The 23809-nt window shown below is 43.0% G+C and overlaps 1 long non-coding RNA gene across 2 annotated transcripts in view; it reads left to right on the top strand.

The window, feature by feature from the left end:
* The first annotated feature begins 6462 nt into the window (after nt 1–6462).
* LOC134735766 (uncharacterized) overlaps nt 6463–23809 on the top strand; it is a 152781-nt gene continuing 135434 nt past the window's right edge. The window contains exons 1-2 of one of the 2 annotated variants that reach the window (XR_010119208.1): nt 6463–7114; nt 9324–9445. This is a non-coding gene — a long non-coding RNA (uncharacterized lncRNA). Of the gene's footprint in view, nt 7115–7166; nt 7476–9323; nt 9446–23809 lie in introns of those variants that run through there. The other variant, XR_010119209.1, reaches the window with a different exon arrangement.

Here is a 23809-nt window from a genome sequence, read left to right as displayed (position 1 = left end):
TGTGTATTGCACTCTCCTAAAATGCCACAAAAGTTACAGCTTGAAAGTAACAATGATAGACATAAGAAATGGATATTAATTAAATGGTATTTCGCAAACACACCCGCATACATGCATGCAGTTGCAAGGAAAAGATATGTCATCTCAAACAGCACCTTTCATTTATTTTCTTTTAAATAAGCCTTACTACATCGGCTTTCAAGTTCCTACAGGTCCGGTGTTCCTCTAAGGGGCATTTGTGGCCCTTCAGAGGGTGCGGATCACCAACGCCCCTCCACTGCTCCCTCAACAACTCTGTTCACATTTGTTTTATTTGCTTGGCTTTTACTTAATATTTTGTTTGGAAAAGAGTCTGTGGATAAATGCAGTCTGAAAACCACAGCACAACATAACGTAAAAGCTTTTGCTTAAATGTTGTACTTTAAAGAAGTGTTTCCTTACACCTACCACATAAATATGTCATCTTACAAGTGTTACAGCAAAGACCAAAGGCTAGGGTCCAGGAGCGGTGGCTCACGCCTGTAATCTCAGAACTTTGGGAGGCTGAGGCAGGCGGATCACCTGAGGTCAGGAGTTTGAGACCAGCCTGGTTAACATGGCGAAATCCCCTCTCTACTAAAAATACAAAAAGTATCCAGGCATGGGGATGCATGCCTGTAATCCCAGCTACTCAGGAGGCTGAGGCAGGAGAATCAGTTGAACCTGAGAGACGGAGGTTGCAGTGAGCTGAGATTGTACCACGGCACTCCAGCCTGGGCAACAGACAAGACTCCATCTCAAAAACAAAACAAAACACCAAAGGCTAGAACATAATTTTCTATTTATACTCTTTTCCAATACTATAAATGGCATGTGATATTTAATTTTACAGAGCCCCTGTACAAATTATCAAATATTTTAATAACTATATAAATATTAACATTTGATACACGAGACCTCCTAGATTGCAGCATAATCCTAACTCTGGATTGATAGGGCGCTAAATGGGAAAATTCCTGTTTAGATAGTTGTAAGATAAGGGAAATGTTTAAAGAAACAAGTTTTATGGTCTTGTCATCATAAAACTGATAGATACTTGGCATACTTTAATTTTTGCCAAAGAATTTTGAGAAAAGGAACAATCAGTAACTTAAATTAATTCCCCCTACTTCCCCATCAGTCCAATTCATCTATCTCTTATTCTATGAATGGTCCCTTGGTCTGCTGATTATAACAAATTCTTTTTTGCACCATTATTTAAGCAATTAAGAGTTGTTTGGTGGCCCACGCCTGCAATCCCAGCAGTCTGGGAGGCCGGGGCGGGTAAATCACCTGAGGTCAGGGGTTTGAGACCAGCCTGAACAACATGGTGAAACCCCATCTCTACTAAAAATACAAAAATTAGCCAGGTGTGGTGGCACATGTGTGTAATCCCAGCTACTAGGAAGGCTTAGGCAGGAGAATCGCTTGAACCCAGGAGGCGGAGGATGCAGTGAGCCGACATCAGGCCATTGCACTCCAGACTGGGCAACAAGAGCGAAACTACATCTCAAAAAAAAAAAAAAGTTGTTTTTATTTTATTTATTTATTTTAAGAGACAAGGTCTCACCTGTTGCCTAGCCTGGAGTGCAGTGGTGTAATCATAGCTTACTGAGCCTCAAACTCCTGGGTTCAAGCAATCCTCCCGCTTCAACCTCCTGAGTAGCTGGGATGACAGGCACATGACATCATGCCTGGCTAATTTTTTTTTTTTTTTGAGACGGAGTCTTGCTCTGTCGCCCAGGCTGGAGTGCAGTGGCGCGATCTCGGCTCACTGCAAGCTCCGCCTCCCGGGTTCATGCCATTCTCCTGCCTCAGCCTCTCCGAGTAGCTGGGACTACAGGCGCCTGCCACCACGCCCGGCTAATTTTTTTGTATTTTTAGTAGAGACAGGGTTTCATCGTGGTCTCGATCTCCTGACCTCATGATCCGCCCGCCTCGGCCTCCCAAAGTGCTGGGATTACAAGCGTGAGCCACCACGCCCCGCCTAATTTTTTTTATTTTTATTGTAGAGATAGAGTCTTACTATGTGGCCCAGGCTGGTCTCTAACTCCTGGCCTCAGGTGATTCTTCCGCCTCAGCCTCCTGAAGCGCTGGGATTACAGGTGTGAATCACCGTGCCTGGTTGGTTTTTAATTTTTAAGGACATATGTCTAGTTTATTTGTAAGAGTTTAAGTAAAGGCTATTTCACTTGGGGTATCATTGATTTTCTAAATTAACTCAGCATAACAAAAGAGTAAAAACAAAATAATATATTTGGGTCATTTCCCCTATGACTTTGAATCTATTTACCACCCAGATAGGTTCACTATGTTACTGAGAGACTTAGTAAAATAAAGAACAAATTATTCCAGCCAAAGGATTTTCTTATCTCAGTTCCCTAAAAGTCTGCACTCTTCCCATAATAACAGACGGATTTGATTCCTCAGCAAAATGCTGTGGAGGACACTGAGATAAAGTACTATAAGCATGACCATTCTCTTGAGTAAAGTGGAAAGGGATCCTTCACTCTAAGCAGAACGACGATGACATGGTTTGGCTGCGTCCCCACCCAAATCTCACCCCCCTTTTTTTTTTTTTTTTGAGACAGAGTTTTGTTCTTATTGCCCAGGCTGGAGTGCAATGGCACAATCTCAGCTCACCACAACCTCCACCTCCCGGTGTCAAGCAATTCTCCTGCCTCAGCCTCCTAAGTAGCTGAGATTACAGGCATGCACCACCACACTTGGTTAATTTTGTATTTTTAGTAGAGATGGGGTTTCTCCATATTGGTCAGCCTGGTCTCGAACTCCCGACCTCAGGTGATCCGCCCTCCTGGGCCCCACAAAGTGCTGGGATTACAGGTGTGAATCACGGGGCCCCCAGCCTTTTTTTTTTTTTTTTTTTTTTTGTGAGACGGACTCTTGCTGTCGCCCAGGCTGGAGTGCAGTGGTGCGATCTCGCCTCACTGCAACCACTGCATACCAGGTTCAAGCAATTCTGCTGCCTCAGCCTCCTGAGTAGCTGGGATTACAGGCATGTGCCACCACGCCTGGCTAATTTTTGTATTTTTAGTAGAGACAGGGTTTCACCATGTTGGCCAGGCTGTTCTCCACCTCCTGACCTTGTGATCTGCCTATCTCGGCCTCCCAAAGTGCTGGGATTACAGGCGTGAGCCACTGGGCCCCTCCCCAAATCTCATGTTGAGTTGTGGTTCCTGTAATCCCCACGTATTATGGGAGGGACCTGGTGGAAGTTAATTGAATCATGGGGGTGGTTATCCCCATGCTGTTTTTATGATAGTGAGTGAATTCTCATGAGATCTGATGGTTTTAGAAGGGGCTTTTCCTTGCTTTGCTTGACACTTCTCTCTCTTGTGAAGAAGATGGGTTTGCTTCCCCTTCCACCATGATTGTAAGTTTCTGAGGCCTCTCCAGCCATGTGGAACTGAGTCAATGAAACCTCTTTCCTTGATAAATTACCCAGTCTCGGGCAGTTCTTTAGAGCAGCGTGAGAACGGACTAATATCACCTACTAGTAAATAACATGAGAAGAGAAGCGGCTGGTGTCACCATGAAGATCACTGGAGATTGCCTTGGATGGTCATGAGCAATGGAGCCATTTCTCAGCTTCTTTCAAACTTCCTGGAGCTCACAGCATGCTAGCCTCATTCATCCATGTGAGCTTGTATGTCTCCTGGATGTCACTTCCAATAGGTTTAGATCACTTTATGAAGCACAATGAGAGGTATTTCCTCTATCTGTGGAAAGTGGTTCACTTTCTCTTTTAGTTTTCTTTCGGAAGAAAGTCTCTGTTTTTTTTATTCTAATTTCCAGTCCATTCAAAAAGAAGATGTGAATGAAATCGATAAGCTCAATCTTTTTTTTTTTTTTTTTTGAGACGGAGTTTCGCTCTGTTGCTCAGGCTGCAGTGCAGTGGTGCAATCTTGGCTCCCTCTGCCTCCTGGGTTCAAGTGATTCTTCTGCCTCAGCCGGGATTACAGGCACGCGCCACCATTCCCAGCTATTTTTTTTTTGTATTTTTAGTAGAGACGAGGTTTCACCATGTTGGCCAGGCTGGTCTCGAACTCTCGACCTCAGGTGATCCACCTGCCTTGGTCTCCCAAACTGCTGGGATTACAGCAGGTGTGAGCCACAGCGCCCAGCCTGTTTTTTCTTTTCTTTTTTTTTTTGAGATGCAGTCTCACTCTGTCGCCCAGGCTGGAGTGCAGTGCACAATCTCGGCTCACTGCAATTTCCGCCTCTTGGGCTCACGTGATTCTCCTGCCTCAGCCTCCTGAGTAGTTGAGACTACAAGCGTGTGCCACAGGCCCGGGTAATTTTTTTTTTTTTTTTGTATTTTTAGTAGAGATGGGGTTTCACCGCATTAGCCAGGGTGGTCTCCATCTCCTGACATCATGATCCGCCCACCTCAGCCTCCCAAAGTGCTGGGATTACAGGCATGTTGGCCGCCTCAGCCAATAAGCTCACTCTTTATGGGGCTGATCTCACCATAGTTTATACTCCCACCTCCTTTTGGAGGTCATGCATTTTATTGTTTGTTTTGGCCTTGGGAATCTGATTTGAGTGGGCAGATCTTTCAGAACAGAATTTTGGTGTAACTGTGGGGGCATCCCACGGGTCTGGAATGAAGCAACCTTAAGAGAACTTCCTTCTGTTGCTCTCCATTCCCGCCTGTGTCTCAGACCCTAATACAAAATCCCAGGGTCTCCGCATTGTCCCTGGGGAGACAGCACCACCTGGAAAATGACACCAAATGTCACCTCTGCAGCCAGAATTCAAAAGCATGTTAGTTGCTACAGCCGCAGGGGATATGCAGGCAGGCAGTGTTCAGGAAAAAAAAACAATAATTCCCCTCTGTTAATATAATTTTAAAAATCTCAGAAACAACTCTTTTGCTGGAAATGTAAAAACCTGAGAGCCAGGACAAAACGTGATTCCACATAAAGATGAGAGAAACAGAAAAGTAAGAATTAGGCCAGGCGCGGTGGTCTACGCCTGTAATCCCTGCACTTTGGGAGGCCGACATGGGTGAATCACTTGAGGTCAGGAGTTTGAGACCAGCCTGGCCAACATGGTGAAACCCCGTCTCTACTAAAATACAAAAATTAGCCGGGCGTGGTGGCAGGCGCCTGTAATCGCAGCTACTTGGGAGTCTGAGGCAGGAGAATCGCTTGAACCCGGGAGGCGGAGGTTGCAGTGAGCCGAGATGGTGCCACTGCATTCCAGCCTGGGTGACAGAGCGAGACCCTGTCTCAGAAAACAAAAGAAAAAAAAAACAACAACAGTAAGAATTAATTGTTTTTTAAAAGATCAACTTAGATTTGTTCAGAATGTTCGTCTGACTACATAGTACTGTATCACTTTAATCAACACGAAGCATTAGCTTCTCTTCGAGTATCAGCTATCTCAAGAAGATGGGGGTGTAGGGAAGGCAGGGGTGGGGAGGTGCTGCATTCCAATCCTGCTGCCCAGAATTCGTGTCGACCCATTTCCTCATTCATGCGCCGGCCAGGAACACTCCGCTGGAACACTGTGAATTCAGCAACTTGCATAATAAAGACAGGTCGACACCACCTAGCTCTGGTGGCAACCTTGCAGGATTGCTCCTGAGAGACGCTGGCATATGCCACAGAGGAGGAGAAAGTTCCACAAACAACCCCCGGATCTCTCCACCCAGGTCTCTCTACACCTGGTTTCTCAAGAGCAGATTGCTTAGCCAACCTTAACAATCCCAGAGGAACGCCAGGGCAAGAAGCTGGGTTCCAAGTACCTTTGCCCTAATTTATTGAGGGCTTTAAAAGTAGAAAATAAAACTTTGAACTCAACTCATCTGAAGCTTTATGATTCAGGTGTGCTACTTGCCTTCGGGGGCACCAGAGATCACTGAAGTTAAAGTGACAAAACAATTCTGTGAGCTGCAGAACAGAAAAGCGTGTCCAGACCCGACCCAGCTGCTTCTCCTAGCGTATTAACTTGGCAGGAGAAGCACGGAAGTCCCCTGTTCTGCCCTTGTCCTTTTCTAATGGATAGGATTTCCCCTGCTTACGGGCCTCTAATCCTCTCTCCTCTCTGGCCTTCCAGAGTGTGGAGAAAAAGTGCTCTGCTTCAAGAAGAGGGTAGAAAGATGAGGGTGAGAATGGTAGGAAAAGGAGGAAATGAAAATGGCTAGTGAGAACTACTTGGAGAGAAAAATAAGTCAAGGGTGAAGTCAGTTCTCACTTACATTGCATTGAAACTTAAGTTTAAATAGCTAGTCCTGCAATGAGCTCATCGACACCACTTTATACAAATATCATAGCCCACATGGTCCTTTTTCCTATCTTACTAGGGAGATATTCACAGCAACCCCTTTCAGCTCTGTTAGGATCCACTGTGTTAATTTTTGTGGCAGTGTCCATGTGGTGCTTCTGCGCAGTAGGTGTTGAATGTAGTTCTGAAACTAAGATTCCACTATGACCGACTGCAAAGCAATGTAGTAATATTTCAGCTTAGATGATATTTAAGGATAAATGTAGCCCTTTTAGTGACAGGGAAAGCCAGGCCTAAAAGGAAGGAGAGATCTTTGGCCTAGCCAAAGGGGAGGTGGGCTGCTCTCCCGCACCCTCAAGCGAGAGAAGGTTCCAGGCTTTTCCAGAGTGACCTCTCTCTTCTTCCTGGGGAGGGCTTAGAGCAAGGGTTACCTTTGGATGATTTCTTCTCGCTGAATTCAGCTACTAAGCACTTTGCCTGGAAAGGAAGGGCACCTTTGAGCTATTCCTACCGAGGCAGTGTGTGCATGTGTGTGTCTGTGTGCATGTGTGTGGGCGTGTGCATGTGCGTGTGTGTTGCTCCTGACAGGTCCTGAGTGCAGTGCAGAACCACGCAGCGCGCAGCGGGAGGCCTGCAGCCGCTGGGCGTTTTCCCAGGCTGGCCTGCGGCGCGGACGGCCTCCTGGGCCGGTGCTGGGCGGCTGACACATGCACCAGTTTCGCTGGGCCGGCGCCTCCCCGGGGAGCGGGTGCGGGGCGGGAGAGGTGAGTTGAGCAACAGGGCCCGCCCCGCCCCCGTCCCGGGCCGGCTCTGCGCAGAGGAAGCGTCTGGAACGCCGGCAATGGTGTGTAGCTCCCCCAGGGCGTGTGGTGTGTAAACAAAATTGTTGTCAATCAAGTCGCGTCTTAGAGGCTCCGAGGGAGCCTGTGAGTTCCAGAAGCCCCGCGGTGGATCCCTGTGTGGACGCAGAGGCTTTTTGCCGGGCGCACACGGACCCCCACCCCCCACAACGTAGATCTTTACTAATTTCAGGGTTTGTGACCTTTCAGCTTTAGTCTTTAGTTTCTCTCCTCAGCCCTCCTTTTTGATGATGTTTACCGCCCTGTAACCCCACGTTTCCCAGTCGCCAGAGCTGCTGAGACTGCGTGGCCATGAGGTGGAATTTCCCAGCTTTATAAACCGGAGCTTTTACCCCCAAGACTGTGGTAGGTGGGTCACAGAAAGGACAAGAACGTCCCCAAACCCTCCAGCCCTTGAGACAGAGTGTGTGCTTTAAGAGACGTTAATGGCCGGGCGCGGTGGCTCACGCTTGTAATCCTAGCACTTTGGGAGGCCGAGGTGGGTGAATCACTCAGGACAGGGGTTCGAGGCCAGCCTGGCCAACATGGCGAATTTTTAGTCTCTACTAAAAGTACAAAAAATTAGCCGGGCCTGGTGGCGGGCACCCGTAATCCCAGCTACTCAGGAGGCTGAGGCAGGAGAATCGCCTGAACCCGGGAGGCGGAGCTTGCAGTGAGCCAAGATCACACCACACTCCAACCTGGAGTGTGGAGACAGAGGGAGACTCCGTCTCAAAAAAAAAAAAAAAAAAGAGAAGTTAATACAAAAAAAACCCCCAAAAACAAAAACAAAAAACAAAACAAAACCAGAGTGTGGATGCCTTGGAACACCCACCTGTGATCCTTGCGGAGCGGGGGTCTTCACCCCGGGGGGTGGGCCCTTTGGGGATTGGGTCGCCCCTTATTTCTCCGGAAGAGACAAATACATAATTTAAATAGTGTTTTGGAGGTCCTAGGCATGCAAAATGCAGCTTGACTTGAAAGTGTAATTCTCCTTAAGGGAAAATGTGGAATGCACCGAGTGTTTTCCTTACCTGCTTTTCAAGCTAGCTTGACTCTGTGTCACTAAGGAAGCTGTTGAACCACGTGCAGATGTGTAATCCAGCCCCTGGCGGAGTCGGCCACACTGTGCTGATCGGCTCTGCCAAGCCTGGAAGCTGGGGTGAGTCACCCAGGGGCTGCTCTAGCCATGGATTTCCCCCTAAATTTAGAATATGTTGGTAGAATAAAATGACTACCACTTTTTACAGATTCAGTGTCTTCACTATCTCCCTCTTTTAGACATGTATTTTTTTTTAGGAAGGGAAGTGTTTTGTCTTAATTTTTCCCTCTGGTGGAGACACTTTGGGTTTTAAACAAAATTGAGTAATAATGACAATAAATATTGTCATTAAAAATCATTTCTGTTTTGGAGAAATTATATGTTCTGGTTTGGAAATCCTGTTTTTGCGAAAAATAAAAATGTAAAAATATTTTTCCAAATTATTCCTAAAGTTTATGATTGTACCTTCCAACTAGTTACATTCTCAGAGACACATTTAAATTAAATTTTAATTTTAAAATTTCATTATATGACTACTACTTTTAAATTATGGAACATTTCAGGCATACAGACAAAAACCTACAGAGCATTTTATAATAAACGTATGTAGGCTGAGGTGGGAAGATCACTTGAGCCAGGGAGTTTGAAGCTGCCGTGAGCCAGCATTGCGCCACTGCACTCCAGCCTGGGCAGCAGAAAGAGACCTTCCCTGAAAAACAACCTAAAACAAACAAACAAACAAAAACCCATATGTAGTCCACTACGTAGCCCAAGAGATAAGGCTTTACAGATGTAATCGAAGCCCCCACCACTGTTTCCTCCTCCTAATCTCATTTTCCTTCTTCAAATTCCAGAGATAAACATTACCTTACATTGGGTGTTTATCGTTCCCACGCGTTAAAAGCTTTACTACATATGCACAGGCGTATACACATACACAGTACACCATAAAGTGTTAGTTTGCATTTCAAACAATTTTTATGTGAACGGTATCATACTGCACTTACATTTCTACAGTTGGCAGCTGTATCACTCCAGCTATATCACAATGTTTTTCTGATATATACACATTGATGACAGCAGCTCTGCTGCCGAAGCGTCCGTTGCCTAGAATGGCCATGCTTCTGTTGATGGATGTAAGTTGTTTATATCTTTTTTTTTTTTTTTTCCAGACAGGGTCTTGCTCTATCATCCAGGCTGGAGTGCGGTGGCATGATCTTCACTCATTGCAGCCTCAACCTCCAGGGCTCAGGTTATTCTGCTACCTCAGCCTCCCAAGCAGCTGGGACCACAGGTGTGTGCAATTACGCCAGGCTAATTATTTTTTATGTTTCTTAGGGAGGAGGTCTCATATGTTGTCCATACTGGTCTCAAACTCCTGGGCTCAGGCAATCCTCTGGCCTCAGCCTCCTGAGTGTTGGGATTATAAGCATGAGCCACTGTGCGTGGCCTTGTTTCCACTTTTTCTCTGTTATAAACCGTGTTGGTGTGAACCTTCTTATATGTGTTGCATTGTGCACATGTAAAGATTTTCATCCAGGAGTGGCAATGTTTCAGGATTTTAAGTATACAATCTACAACCTTATTAGATACTGCCAAATTGTTCTCCAGAGTCACTAGTTTTACATTTTTACTATAGAAACATAAGAAATACAGATTAGATGAGAAAAAAAAGGAAAAGTCACTCCCCATCTCTACATTCAGAGAAACCCACTTCTAACTACTTCAAAATCTTTTTGGTATATAAACTTCCAGGTTTTTCTGTGCCACACACACACACACACACACACAGAATCCAGTATACCATATATGTTTCTATATATGTAGATATAAATGCAGCATATCATATATGTACACATAAATACATTATATGTCATATATGTATACATTCATATATAATATATACACAGAAACATGTATATATGTGTGCATCTGTAGCTCTATGTTATGTATATATTTATAATTATTAATGTTTGGGGATCCTATATTTTTAAATTTAATATAACAATGTGTAATAATATAGTGAACATTTCATCGTGTCACTAAAAATTCATTTAAAAATACAATTTTAATGGCTGCAAATGAGTTCAGTGTAAGAATATTTCTTTGGTTTATTACTATTCACCTATTAAATATCTAGGTAGTAATTTCTCACTCCTATACAAAGTGCTGTGATAAAGTTCAACATGGTTTTAAACCACAACTTTTTTTTTTGAGACAGAGTCTTGCTCTGTTGCCCAGGGTGGAAGGCAATGGCGCGATCTCGGCTCACTTGCAGTCTCTGCCTCCCAGGTTCAAGCAATTCTCCTGCCTCAGCCTACCAAGTAGCTGGGATTACAGGAGCATGCCGCCACACCCAGCTAATTTTTTTTTTTTTTTGAGACGAGTCTCGCCCTTGTCCCCCAGGCTGGAGTGTAGTGGCGCAATCTCGGCTCACTGGAAGCTCCGCCTCCCGGGTTCACGCCATTCTCTTGCCTCAGCCTTCCCGAGTAGCTGGGACTACAGGCGCCCACCACCACACCCTGCTAATTTTTTGTATTTCAGTAGAGATGGAGTTTCACCGTGTTGCCCAAGCTGGTCGTGAACTCCTGAGCTCAGGCAATCTGCCTGTCTCAGCCTCCCAGAGTGCAGGGATTATAGGCGTGAGCCACCGCGCCCCGCCTATACTTCACTTTTTTTGAGTCTCAACTTACATCATCTGCAGAATGGAACAGAAGCAATAACTAACATTTATTGAAGGCTTATGAGAAAGCAGCAACTGCTTGGAGTACTTCACATGAATTACTTTATTTAATGCCACATCTCTGTCAAGTATATACCACTATTACTCCTATTCTACAGATGACTAAGCCGAGGTAGAGAGAGCTTCAATAAATTACCCAGATTACAATCAATAATTGGCAGAGCCATGATTTAAACGTGCAGACTCTGCCCTCAGAGCCTGCCACTCCCTTTTAAAGACATTTTATCACATTTGTTTTCTCTATTTCTCTCTCTTTCTCCTTGTCTCTCTCCACGTTTTTTTCTTTTTTTTTTTTTTTTTTTTGCTGAGCCATTTAAAAACTGTAGGCATCTTGACATTTCACTCCTAAATACTTCAGAATTGTCACACAATAAAATTAACACCAATATCACCTAACCCTAACGTACAGTCCATTGTGTGTGTGTGTGTGTATCTATGTCTCCCAGAAACAGAATACCTGGGATAAATGGTGTGTGCACCACCTTTACTAGGTAATACACATTGCTTTCCAACATGCTTTACCCATTTAGACACCTCCCCCTATACCAATTTGTATGAGAGTTTCTGTAGTTTTACATCCTCATCAACACTTGGTATTGTCAGACTACAAATTTTTGCTAATCTGATGGGGTGTGAAATGGTGTCTCATTGTGGCTTTAATTTGCACTTTCCTGATTATTTATGAGGTTGAACTTATGAGACTGTTCTCTTTTCCCTCTTATGTGAAATGCCTGTTCGTTTCTTTTACCCATTAAAAAAAATGGTTTGTTTGTCCTGAAGGCTTTTCTTTTTAAGATGGAAACTGGCATGACGAATTCTTACTGTAACCTCTGGTTACTCAATGGCTTGGCATCACAAATAAATAAATGGTCCATGGAGAATGAAGCTGAAAATAGAGGAATGCTTTCCTAAAAGTGATTACTTGGAAATTTGGATTTCAAAGGTGGAAATGAAGCATACAGCTTCATGCTGAATAGCAAAATATACCAATACTTACAAAATTTCACAAGATAAGTAACAGAAATAGCAGCAGTGCTATATTTAAGCAAGAGAGATGAGTTAAATTCCGTGTCCTATTTCCCACCTGTCCTATTTCCAGGCATTAAAATCTAAGTCATGAGGATGGTTGTAAGGATGAACTCCAAGTGCGTCTCCTGCCTTTGTACCTGTCCTTTAGACAGTGAGGGGACTTCAGTCATTAGAGCTGAAGGCGCTCCATTTTCACCAGTACTCAGCGCTGAAAATCAATAGTAGGATCGTTTAATAATGCTCCAAAGGCTTGAAAAGAGCCTGTTAAGAGAGGCTTAAGCCAAAATAAAGGAACTTCAGAGTGAGGTGTTCCTGTATTTGTTGTTATTTTCCTTTGACTTAAAGAGAACTATTTGTAGCCCTGTACCCCTGTGGCTAGAATAGAATTCAGCCAAGGCTGTTAATCCAGATTTTTCAGATAGGACAGAAGATAAGATATATCGCTTATTCATGTAAGGAAATTTGAAAGAAATAAAGTATGATGAATCGCTTTTCAGCATATAAATGTTAAGATTTGTACTTGAAAGTACAAATCACTTTACAGTGATTTATAGCATTTACTGTTGCTTATCTAAGTGAGTATGGAAAATAGAACTGCTCTTACAGATGGGGTAAAATGCACTGTTGGCCACACTGTCTCTCATTAGCTGTTAAGTCTTCGATGCTGTTTCTACCATTTCAAATATAAGATCTGGAAATTGAAGAAGTTACTGTGCTTCATTGCTATTGGGTCTATCCAGGTAATAAACTCCCTTTAAAAATGACTTTACACTGTATCCTGATTGAGATGGGTATACAGTTTCATCAAAATTAACAGAATTGTATATTTAAAGTATGTACACTTTATAATAGGTAAATTATACCTCAATAAGAAAAGAGTATTGGGGAAAAAAATGCCATTTCAGAATCTCCCTCTGGCTGGAATGGTTGAGATCATATAGTCTGGTGGTCCCCAAAGTACTCATGGTACCTTTCTGCAGTCGTGAAGGGTCTTACAGGACTGACCCAAGATATGTCTGGTGGTCTTGGTGTCTGGGTAAAAATCTTTGTCATCACTTTGAAAGAAGACAGAAGAGCAGAAGGTACATTTTTAGCTGCCATAAACTTAATAAAAACCAGTAGCAAAGTTCCCGCTGATAATTGATTTGAAAGAGAAGTAATTCTATCCTTCTTTCTCTTGACTCTGGCCAAGGTAAGGAAGAGCCAATACCTGAAGAAGAATTGTGGGAGAGGAAATGTAGTAGAAAGCTATCAAATTTATTCAAATTCTCTTTGCATCCAACTCTTTGCCTTAGTGAGAAATGACAGAGAGCAAGTAGGTGAAAGTAGCAATGTGTAGGTAAAAGTAGTGAGTGAGTTAGTTTTACTTTTGAGCTCTTCCTCTTCTTCCTCCCCTTCCTCCTCCCTCCTCCTTTTCCTCCTCCTCCTCCTCCTCAGAATACTGACAAATGGCAGTGGGTGGAGGAACCTCCTTAGCTTGAGGCTTTTAGAATTGGCTCACGCCTTTAATCCTAGCACTTAGGTGGGAGGATCGTTGAGCCCAGGAGGTCCAGACCAGCCTGGGCAACATAGTGAGATGCCCGTCTCTACAAAACATTTTTTAAAAAATTACTGAGGTGTGGTGGCATGCATCTGTAGTCCCAGCTACTCAGGAGGCCAAGGAGGGAGGATTTTTTGAGCCCAGGAGGTCTGTGCTGCAATGAGCCATGATTGTACTACTGCACTCTAGCCTTGGAGACAGAGAGACAAAAAAAGAAAAGAAAAAAAGAATTGGAAGCATCCTGAGGTTGCTTTTACTTGTTCAACACCGTTTGCAGTTTTTTACCCCCAAATTTTCAGATCACTAAGTTTGAGAACCAGTGATCTAGTAGTGTACCCTTTTGCTTTCAGAAAGAGGTCTTTATTAAATTAGTCAAATTATTCTTATTTGTAAATATTTCAAGGACACAAGACTTTTCTAAAATACATACACTAAACTCTGTCAAATATTAAAATATCCTAGAGTCACATAGTCGCCCTTCACTCTAATATCAATCTTTTTTTTTTTTTTTCTGAGACAGAGTCTCGCTCTGTCATCCAGGCTCGAGTGCAGTGGTGTGATCTCGGCTCACTACAACCTCCACCTCCCGGGTTCAAGCAATTCTCTGCCTCAGCCTCCCGAGTAGCTGGGATTATAGGTGCCCGCCACCACGCCCAGCTAATTTTTTGTATTTTTAGTAGAGATGGGGTTTCACTATGTTGGTCAGGCTGGTCTTGAACTCCTGACCTCGTGATCCACCCACCTCAGCCTCCCAAAGTGCTGGGGTTATAGGCGTGAGCCACCGTGCCTGGCCTAGTATCAATCTTTTTTAGCAAATTAAATCCATTTTCCAGTTAGGAGGTCAAAGCCAATACCAGTAATGGAAGACAAATGGTTTTTAAGTCATCCTTCGTAGGTCTTATTTTGTACTTACTCATGCCTTATCTGTTTTTCTGTGCTTTTTAATTTGTTGAGGGGGCAGTTTTCTTGAGTTGCCTGTTTGTGTACAATTATTTGTGTTGGTCTGAATGGCTCATCATTGATCTTCCTCCCTTCCTCCTCTTCCTCTTCCTCCTCCTTCTTCTCTTTCTTCCTTTTTTTGGTTTCTCATTATAAAAAAAATGTGAAGGTACTCTGAAACCCCTTTGTACCTGTCTTCAATCTTCCTTCCCTGCAGGAGGGAGCCACTGTCTTTCCCATCTATGTTTTTATATTTTTCTTTTTCTTTCCTTTTTTTTTTTTTGATACAGTGTCTTGCTCTGTTGCTCAGGCTAGAGTGTGGTGGCACAATTTTGGCTCAGTGCAACCTCCTGGGCTCAAGCAATCCTCCCGCCTCAGCCTCCTGAGTAGCTAGGATCACAGACATGCTCCACCACACCCAGCTAATTTTGTTTATTTTTTGTAGAGATGAGGTCTCACTATGTTGGCCAGGCTGGTCTCAAACTCCTGGACTCAAGTGATCCTCCTGCCTCAGCCTCCCTAAGTACTGGAATTATAGGCATGAGCCACTGTGCCTGGCCTGTTTTTATATTTTTCTTCATATATCTGTCCATGAACAATATTTTGTATTGATTTATTTTAAAAAATATGTATGTGTTCATATAACTTATTATGTATCACTCAACATATTTTTTAGGCTGTTAATTCAGATTTAGTTGAGATTGATATAGATTTTATATTTCTGGGTATTTTCCCATTCCTCTCATTCCCGCCTTTCATTGAATTGTCAATATCTCATTGTTATATTCTTTTATTTTCCTTCTTTTCCCTTCTTTTGGTTAAGAAATTATACATTATAATTCTATTCCTTTAATATTTATTTTTAAAAATTCTTAAGGAATGTAAAGTTAATTAGTATCTCTCTTCTCCTCCAGACTAATATAGGAAGCTTAGGAATTTTTCATTCAGATTTTCCTCTGCAGTCTTCCATGTTGTTGTTGGCTGGTACTCAGCATTATCTTATTTTTAAAGTCCTCTCAAGTTGGTTATCAGTATTTCTTATTGTTATTTGACAATGTATGTACAAATTTCTTTATTCACCCTTGGATTTTGTCCTCGACTTCTTCTGTCTGGATTCTGTGGTTTTCCTTACTGAAGTAACCCTTTAGTAGGTATTTTATTTTATTTTATTTTATTGTTATTTTTGAGGTGGAGTCTCGCTCTGTCGCCCAGGCTAGAGTGCAGTGGCATGATCTCCACTCTCTGCTCACTGCAACCTCTGCCTCAGCCTCCTGTGTAGCTAGTATTACAGGTGAGCGCCACCATACGCAGCTAATTTTTGTATTTTTAGGAGAGACGGGGTTTCACCGTGTTGGCCAGGGTGTTCTCGAACGCCTGACCTCAGTTGATCTGCCCACCTGGGCCTCCCAAAGTGCTGGGATTACAGTCGTGAGCCACCGAGCCCAGCCTAGTAGCTCTTTTAGAAAGGGTTATTGTGTGGCTAACTCCCAAGATTGTTGATTTAAAATGTACTTGTTTCATTCTCAGTCTTGAATGAAAATTTAACTGGGTATGGAATGAGCGTGATCTAAGATGAGAATTATCTTCCGTTAGCACCATGGGATCCAAAGATGCCATTCATTTCCTACAAACATCTATTGAGACTGATGACAAATTTGACGATGGTTTAATTGGGTGTTTTTTTGCTTTTTGCTTTTAGGAGATTTGTTTTTGTCCTTTGTTAAGATTTTTCTTCTTATCATTGACATTCTGAAGTTTCATCATAGTGTAGCAAATTGTGACATTTTAATTTTTGATTTTTATACCTCTAGGGCCTTTGTACGCTTCTGAAATCTGAAGACTTGTTTATGTTTTTCTTTAGTTCTGAAAAATTCTCAGCTGTATTATGTAATGTACATAATTGTATGGGTTAGACTTTTATACAACTGGCAGCACAGTAGGTTTGTTTACACCAGCATCACCACACACACACACACACACACACGAGTAGTGCATTGTGCTGCAATGTTATGACAGCTATGACTTCAGTAGGCAATAGGAATATTTCAGCTCCGTTATAATCTTATGAGACCACCATCATATATGCAGCTCATTGTTAACCGAAACGTCGTTACTTGGCTCATGACTGTGTGTAAACTGTAATTTGAATTCTACAAAACTGGGATTAAGCTACATTGTCCCCTTGGCCAGTTCACTACAGAGCAGAATCTGGTATAAGGTAATTCATGTTTAGACCTAATGTAGAGAAATTATGTTACCTAAAAGAACAAAGTAGATTCAAAATTTTGGGATGGTACCTATAAGGTAATGTTTCTGCATTTTTTCTGCATTCTGAGAAATTTCCTGAAACCTATCTACTAATTTATGGATTCTTTCCTCACTTTTCTCTTATCTGTTCATTACCCTGTTCATTGAGGTTTTCTTTTATTCTTTTTTTTTTTTTTTAAGACAGAGTCTTGCTCTGTCACCCAGGCTGGAGTTTGGTGGCGCAATCTTGGCTCATTGCAACCTCTGCCTCCTGGGTTCAAGCGATTCTCGTGCCTCGGCCTCCCGAGTAGCTGGGATTATAGGTGTGCATCACTATGCTGGGCTAATTTTTGGATTTTTTTAGCAGAGACAAAGTTTCACCATGTTGGCCAGGCTTGTCTTGAACTCCTGACCTCAAGTGATCCGCCCACCTCAGCCTCCCAGAGTGCTGTGACTACAAGCTTGAGCCACTGCCCCCGGCCCTGTTCATTGAGTTTTTAATTTCAATGACCATATTTTTCATGTATAGAGACTCAATTTTTTTTTCAAAGTTGTTTGCTCTGTTTTTATATTATCATTTCCTTTTGTGATAGTTTATATGCCTTTGTGTATACCTTTAGTCACGTTAGAGTTACTTCATAGTCTCTTTTAGAGTGTGCTTGCTTTTATATGCAGCTCTCTGAGGGCTGTTTCTTCCGTTTGCTGTGTCTGTTGACTCCACCTCATGGTAATTTATTTCTTCGTGGGCCCTGTAATTTTTGACTGTGAACTGCCCTTTATTATTTTTTTCTTTCCTAGGGGATGTGAAAGTGTTCTTGTGGAATGAGTGTACATTCCACAGGACCTGTAGAAGTTTCTCACTTGATTTTTTTTTTTTTTTTTTTTGAGATGGAGTCTCGCTCTGTCGCCCAGGCTGGAGTGCAGTGGTGTGATCTTGGGTTACTGCAACCTCTGCCTCCTGGGTTCAAGCAATTCTCCCACCTCAGCCTCCCCAGTAGCTGGGATTACAGGTGCTCACCACCATGCCTGACTAATATTTGTATTTCTAATACGGACAGGGTTTCACCATATTGGCCAGGCTGGTTTCGAACTCCTGACCTCAAATGATCCACTTGCCTGCCAAAGTGCTGGGATTACAGGCGTGAGCCACCATGCCTGGCCAAGTATTTCTTTATAGCAGTGCAAGAATGGCCTAATACACTTCCCTTCTCCACAGCAGCCCTCATCTGGACTTATTTCAGCTGTGATTTCCTCTGGTTCATTCATCAATGGGATTCCATCTGCCTTTGTGTCTTTCATACAGCTTTCAAATTTTCTAATTGGCTGTTGGCACCCTTTTGTGTTTAAGCACTCTCATGGAAGTATTATTTTTTGCTTATCATCATTTTAATGGGATTTTGGGGAGTAGGCTGAATAAATGCTTATAAGCAATTTACAATCTCGAACCAGAAGCTCCCTATATGTGGTCATGCATCCTATTTGCTCAGCACTGTGCGTGGAACTAAGAAAGTTACAAGAGAATACAGCACAAGATACAATCCTTAGTATCAGTGGTGTGCCACAGCCAGCTTGCACCAACTCACAAGAGCTAATTGTTAAAATCTCAGGAGCTTTGAGATGACTGACTTTACTTTGATATCTTGAAATTGGCTGTGAGAGGAATGTTTATACCACTGAAATCAGCAAACACATCACCCTCCCCTCCTGGAGAGCTGGTTGTTAAACATTCATCAGCACACCACTGATGTTTACTCTTGAGCAAGTAGCAGCATAGTCATAGTGTTAAGACAACATATACTGGGCCAGGTGTGGTGGCTCACGCCTGTAATCCCAGCACTTGGGGAGGCTGAGGCCGACAGATCATTTGAGGTCAGGAGTTTGAGACCAGCCTGGCCCACATGGTGAAACCCCGTCTCTACTAAAAATACAAAAACTAGCCTGGCATGGTGGCGCATGCCTGTAATTCTGGCTACTTGGGAGGCTGAGGCAGGAGAATCACTTGAACCCGGGAGGCAGAGGTTGCAGTGAGCCAAGATCATGCCAATGCACTCCAGCCTGGGTGACACAGCAAGGCTCTGTCTCAAAAAACAAAACAAAAAACATATACTGAAGAAAAACTAAAAGTGCAAGTAACCTAGCCCTTGCGTGCAAAGCAGAATAGAACAGATACCCCAATGGGTAAAACATTCAAGAGTTGGGGAAGTTTGGCAAGGTGGGAGCTGTGCAAATAGAGCACTTTTGCCCTTAGCAAGATAGAGGGTGGGCTCTGACGCCAGAATTGGAATTCCAGCTCTTTCACTTGCTGCTGAGTGATCTGGGAAAATGACTAAATTCCTCTAGTAAGCATAACGACAGCCAATGTTTATTGAATCTTTATTATGGGCAGGCACTGTTCTAGGTGCTTTACATAAATTAACTTAATCTCATCATTTGCAAAATGTTGCTTACCTTACAGGTCTATTCTGAGTACTAAATGAGATAATGCATGTAAAGAGCATGCACAGCAAAACCTCCATAAAGTTAGTTTTTTACTGGCAATTTTCTTGTAGAAGGTAAAGCAATTTCAACATTAGAGTTTTCCTACTGGACCTTGAAAGATGGGTGACATTTAACTTGGTGAAGGGACTAGCAGAGGATATTTCGGACAAAGGAGAGATAGGTACCAAAGCACAGAGGGAAGGGCAGAGAGGAATGTGGGGAGCTGGTTCTGTTGCCAGCCCAGCGGAGGAGGAGGTAAAATGATTGAACGAATTAACGGGGCCAGATTGTGGAATGTTCTGTGGTCCTTATTTATTTATTTTTATTTTTTAGAGACAGGGCCTTACTCTGTTGCCCAGGCTGGAAGGCTGGAGTGCAGTGGTGTGATCATAATTTACTGCAGCCTTGAACTCCCAGGATCAAGCCATTCTCTCTCCTCAGCCCGCTGGGACTACGGGCACGCGCTACCACGCCCAGCTAATTTTTTTTTTTTTTTTTTTTTTTTTTTTTTTTTTTTTTTTGGAGAGATGGGGTCTTGCTATGTTGCCAGGCTGGTCTTGAACTCTTGGACTCAAGGGATGCTCCCACCTTGGCCTCCCAAAGTGCTGGGATTACAGTTGTGAGCCATTGCATGGGGCTTTGTTGTGCGTTCTAAACAGAACATTACATTTTATGTGCTGAAAATAGGGAGCCATTGTAAGTTTTCGAAAAGAGAAATGATGAAAGCAGGATTTTAGGGATAGGATTCTGGCAGGCTGGTGCTTGTGCAAAATGAACTGGAGAAGGGCAGGGGACAGAGACAGAAGCATGAGGCAGGAACAGTTTGAGGTGGCGGATGTGGGTGAGCAAGAAAAAGCCAGGTCTGGGCAGGGCGCGGTTGGCTCACGCCTGTAATCCCAGCACTTTGGGAAGCCAAGGGAGGCGGATCACTTGAGGTCAGGAGTTCAAGACCAGCCTGGCCAACATGGGGAAGCCCTGTCTCTACTAAAAATATAAAATCTAGCTGGGCGTGGTGGTGCATACCTGTAGTTCCAGCTACTCAGGAGGCTGAGGCAGGAGATTAGCTTGGACCCAGGAGGTAGAGGTTGCAGTGAGCCGAGATTGTGCCACTGTGTTCCAGCCTGGATGACAGAGTAAGATTCTGTCTCACAAAGAAAAAAAAGAAAGAAAAGAAAAGAAAAAGCCATGTCTGCAAGATTGTTCAAAAGAGGGACTCATCCAACAAAGAATTCTGTAAAAAGACAAAAAGAGTCAGATTCTGTTATAAATGAATAAGCTAGAAATATGTAGCCACAATATTTGTAAGAGCAACCTGAACCAGAAATTAAGAAAAACCAGATGTGAGTATTCTTTCCCCCTCCAAAAATAAAACTACTATAAATTGAAAGTAAGGCTATGTACTTTTTTTTTTAATCAGTGGAAAGTTTTCTTTTTCTTACTTTCCTTCTTTTTTACACTGCATATGGTTTCTTTTTTTTTTTTTTTCTTTTTTTTGAGACAGAGTCTCTCTCTGTCACCCAGGCTAGAGTGCAGTGGCATAATCTTGGCTCACTGCAACCTCTGACTCCCAGGTTCAAGCAATTCTCCTGCCTCAGCCTCCCCAGTATCTGTGATTACAGGCACCCCTCACCACATCTGGCTAATTATTTGTATTTTTAGTAGAGTCGGGGTTTCACCGTGTTGGCCAGGTTGGTCTCGAACTCCTGACCTCAAGTCATCTGCCCACCTCAGCCTCGCAAAGTGCTGGGATTACAGGCGTGAGCCACCATACCCGGTCTCTCGTGCTTTCTTTTTATTAAACAGATGTGAGTAAACTTGTTGAGGGTTTGTTTAGTTTTATAGCTGGATATCATGGCATCCGTGTTAGTATTTAATCCTATTTTCCTAACTATCTGCAAAATGGTGTTAAATAATTGTTTTATAATGACTTGGGGCTATAATTTCCTTTTAACTTCTGGAGAAGATAAAGAAGGGGACCAGGGCTCCTGTGTCCACATAGGCTCACGCTCATGGTAGTGAGCCCCATCAGGAGGACTTGTGTGTAAGAGGGTGATCTTCCTGCGGGCATACCATGCACTGAGCACACAGACCTGTCACTCATTGGTGTCCTTGCCACAGCTTGCAGGGACTCAGGAGAGCTGTGTGTGGCTCTGTACCAGTGGACTTCTGCCTCATCATTGTGGCAACAACCACCGTGGCAAAGGCCACTGATGACCTTCATGTTGCTAAATCCAATATAAGCTGTTTGCTCCTTGTCTTTCTTGAGGTTTGAGCAGTCTTGACACTGTTAAGACTGTTATTTGCTCTGTTTTTTGAAAAAATACTCTTGTCTTTCGGGGCTTCTGAGACATCATATTCTCCTGATTCTCTGCTCTCCGTTCTGGCTAGCCCCTCTTAATATAAATAAGTTTGTTACCCAGATGTTAAATTTTGGAGCTTCTCAACATTAGTCATGAAATCTCTCCCCTTCACTTTTATACCCAGACAAACTCACCACCACCTATAGCTACCATTACACATCAGTGATTCCTAAATTTTTATATCTAACCCAGTCTTTTCTTTGAGTTCTAGATTTGTAGCCACCTTCCTGCTCAGCATCAGTTGGCTGTGTCAAAGCTACCTCAGATTCCACATGTTCTAAACTAACTTCATGTTCTTTTCTCTCAAATATTGTCCTCCTTTAATTTTAACCATTTCATCGTAAGTCACCATCATCCTTGATACCTCCATTTTTCCATCTTCCCTGCCACCCACAAAAGATCCATATATATCAGCAAGCCCTAAAAACTCTACGTCCTAAACAGCTTTTGGATATATATACAGCTTTCTATCTCTATGTTCACCATTGTCCAATTTATCATTATCCTCTATTTGTAAATATAATAACTGCCTAACTGGTTTTCCAGAATCCACTTTAGTTTTCTTTCAGTCTACTTTCTGAATAGCAATTACTCATCTTTTTAAAACACAAATTTCATTATTGTCGTGGACTGAATACTTGTTTTCCCCCAAAATTCTTTTCTTAAAAGCTTAATACCCAATGTGATCGTATTTGGAGGTAGGGCCTTTGGGAGCTGATTAGGTCATGAGGGTGAAGCCTGCATGAATGGGATTAGTGCCCTTAGAAGAAGAGACAGGTGACTTCCACTCTCTTTGCTCTTCACCATGTGAGGACACAAGGAGAGAAGATAGCCATCTGCAAACCAACAAGCAGGTCCTTGCCAGACACGGGATCTGCTGGCACCCTGATCTTGGACTTCCTAGCCTCCAGAACTGTGAGAAACAAATTTCTCTTGTTTATAAGACACCTAGTCTATGCTATTTTGTTATAGCAGCCCAAATGGACCAAAACAGTCATGCTCCCTTAGGCCTTGTAAAACCCTTTGTATTTGTCAGAATAAGTGAGGTAACACTGTGGTAACAAACAACCTCAGAAATCTTATTAGTTTTCAACAAGAACAGTTTATTGCTCATTCATGGTATGTCTGTGGCCCTGCTCCATGGAAACTTTGGAATTCAGGCTGAGGAAGTTGCCTCTATGTAGAACATTGCCGGTCAAGGTAGAGGGAAAAGAGAAAGGACAACCCACATGCAGGGTCTTAAAGCTTCTGCCCAGAAGGAATGCTCATCATTGCTGCCTACATTTCATTGGCTAAAGTAGGTCACATCTTCTGAGTTTGACAGGGAGGGGATGCGTGACCCTCCCATAGGGAGGTGCACTGGAGGAAGTGAGACCAGAGTATTTGGTGACCAGTAATACAATTTGTCACAGCTGTCAGTGACTTCCTATTGTTTTGAGGATAAAACCCAAAACTCTAACAGGCCTTTAGCGCTCCCGAAAATGTTATTTCTGCTGGACTCTCTAACTTTACCTCTCACCTTTCTATCCCTCATTCTCTGTACCCTAATCATCCTATTCTCTCATGCTTTGAGCATGCCATGCACCCTCTCTTTTCAGCATCCATGACATGCTGTTTCCTCTATCTGTTCTTTTGTCTGTCTTCCCTTCTCCCCATTTATTCTGCTATTTCTTCAAGTCTCAACTCAGTCATCTCTTTATCAGAGAAATCTTTCCTGGATTCTCAGAGGCAGGTTCCTTTGTCTTACGCTTGCATAGAATGGTGGTCTTTTCCTTCTGAGTCCTTATCTGAGCTTTTAATGACCAATCCACTAGTGTGATTATGTGATAAATGTTTTCCCTGTCTCTGAGCTCCATGAGAATGGGAACCATGTCTGATTTTGCTCATCATTATATAGAGAGCGTGCAGCACAATGCTTTAAACATAGTGGATCTTCAGTAAAAGTTGATTGAATGAATGAAAGAGAAGAATGTTGAAATGCCTAAAAGAACCATTGGAAGAATCGAGGCCCTTTGACTTGGAGAAGAGAATATTCATGTGGAACAGTGAAAAAGCTATGCATTTATGAAGGGCTTTCTTGGAAAATTGGGGGTAGATTTTTTTTTTAAATTCCTTCAGAGAGCATATTTAGGAGCAAAGTTTAGAAGTTGGAGGTAATGGGTCCGGGCGCGGTGGCTCACGCCTGTATGCCTATAATCCCAATACTTTGGAAGGCCAAGACGGGTGGATCACCTGAGGTCAGGAGTTCAAGACAAACCTGGCCAACATGGTGAAACCCCATCTCTACTAAAAATACAAAAATTAGACTAATTTGACAGGACG

The sequence above is a fragment of the Symphalangus syndactylus genome, chromosome 2 (genome assembly GCF_028878055.3).
Source record: "Symphalangus syndactylus isolate Jambi chromosome 2, NHGRI_mSymSyn1-v2.1_pri, whole genome shotgun sequence".
Classification (NCBI taxonomy): domain Eukaryota; kingdom Metazoa; phylum Chordata; class Mammalia; order Primates; family Hylobatidae; genus Symphalangus; species Symphalangus syndactylus.
The sequence above is the reverse complement of the archived record's forward strand: the minus strand, read 5'-3'. Positions and strand labels throughout refer to the sequence as shown.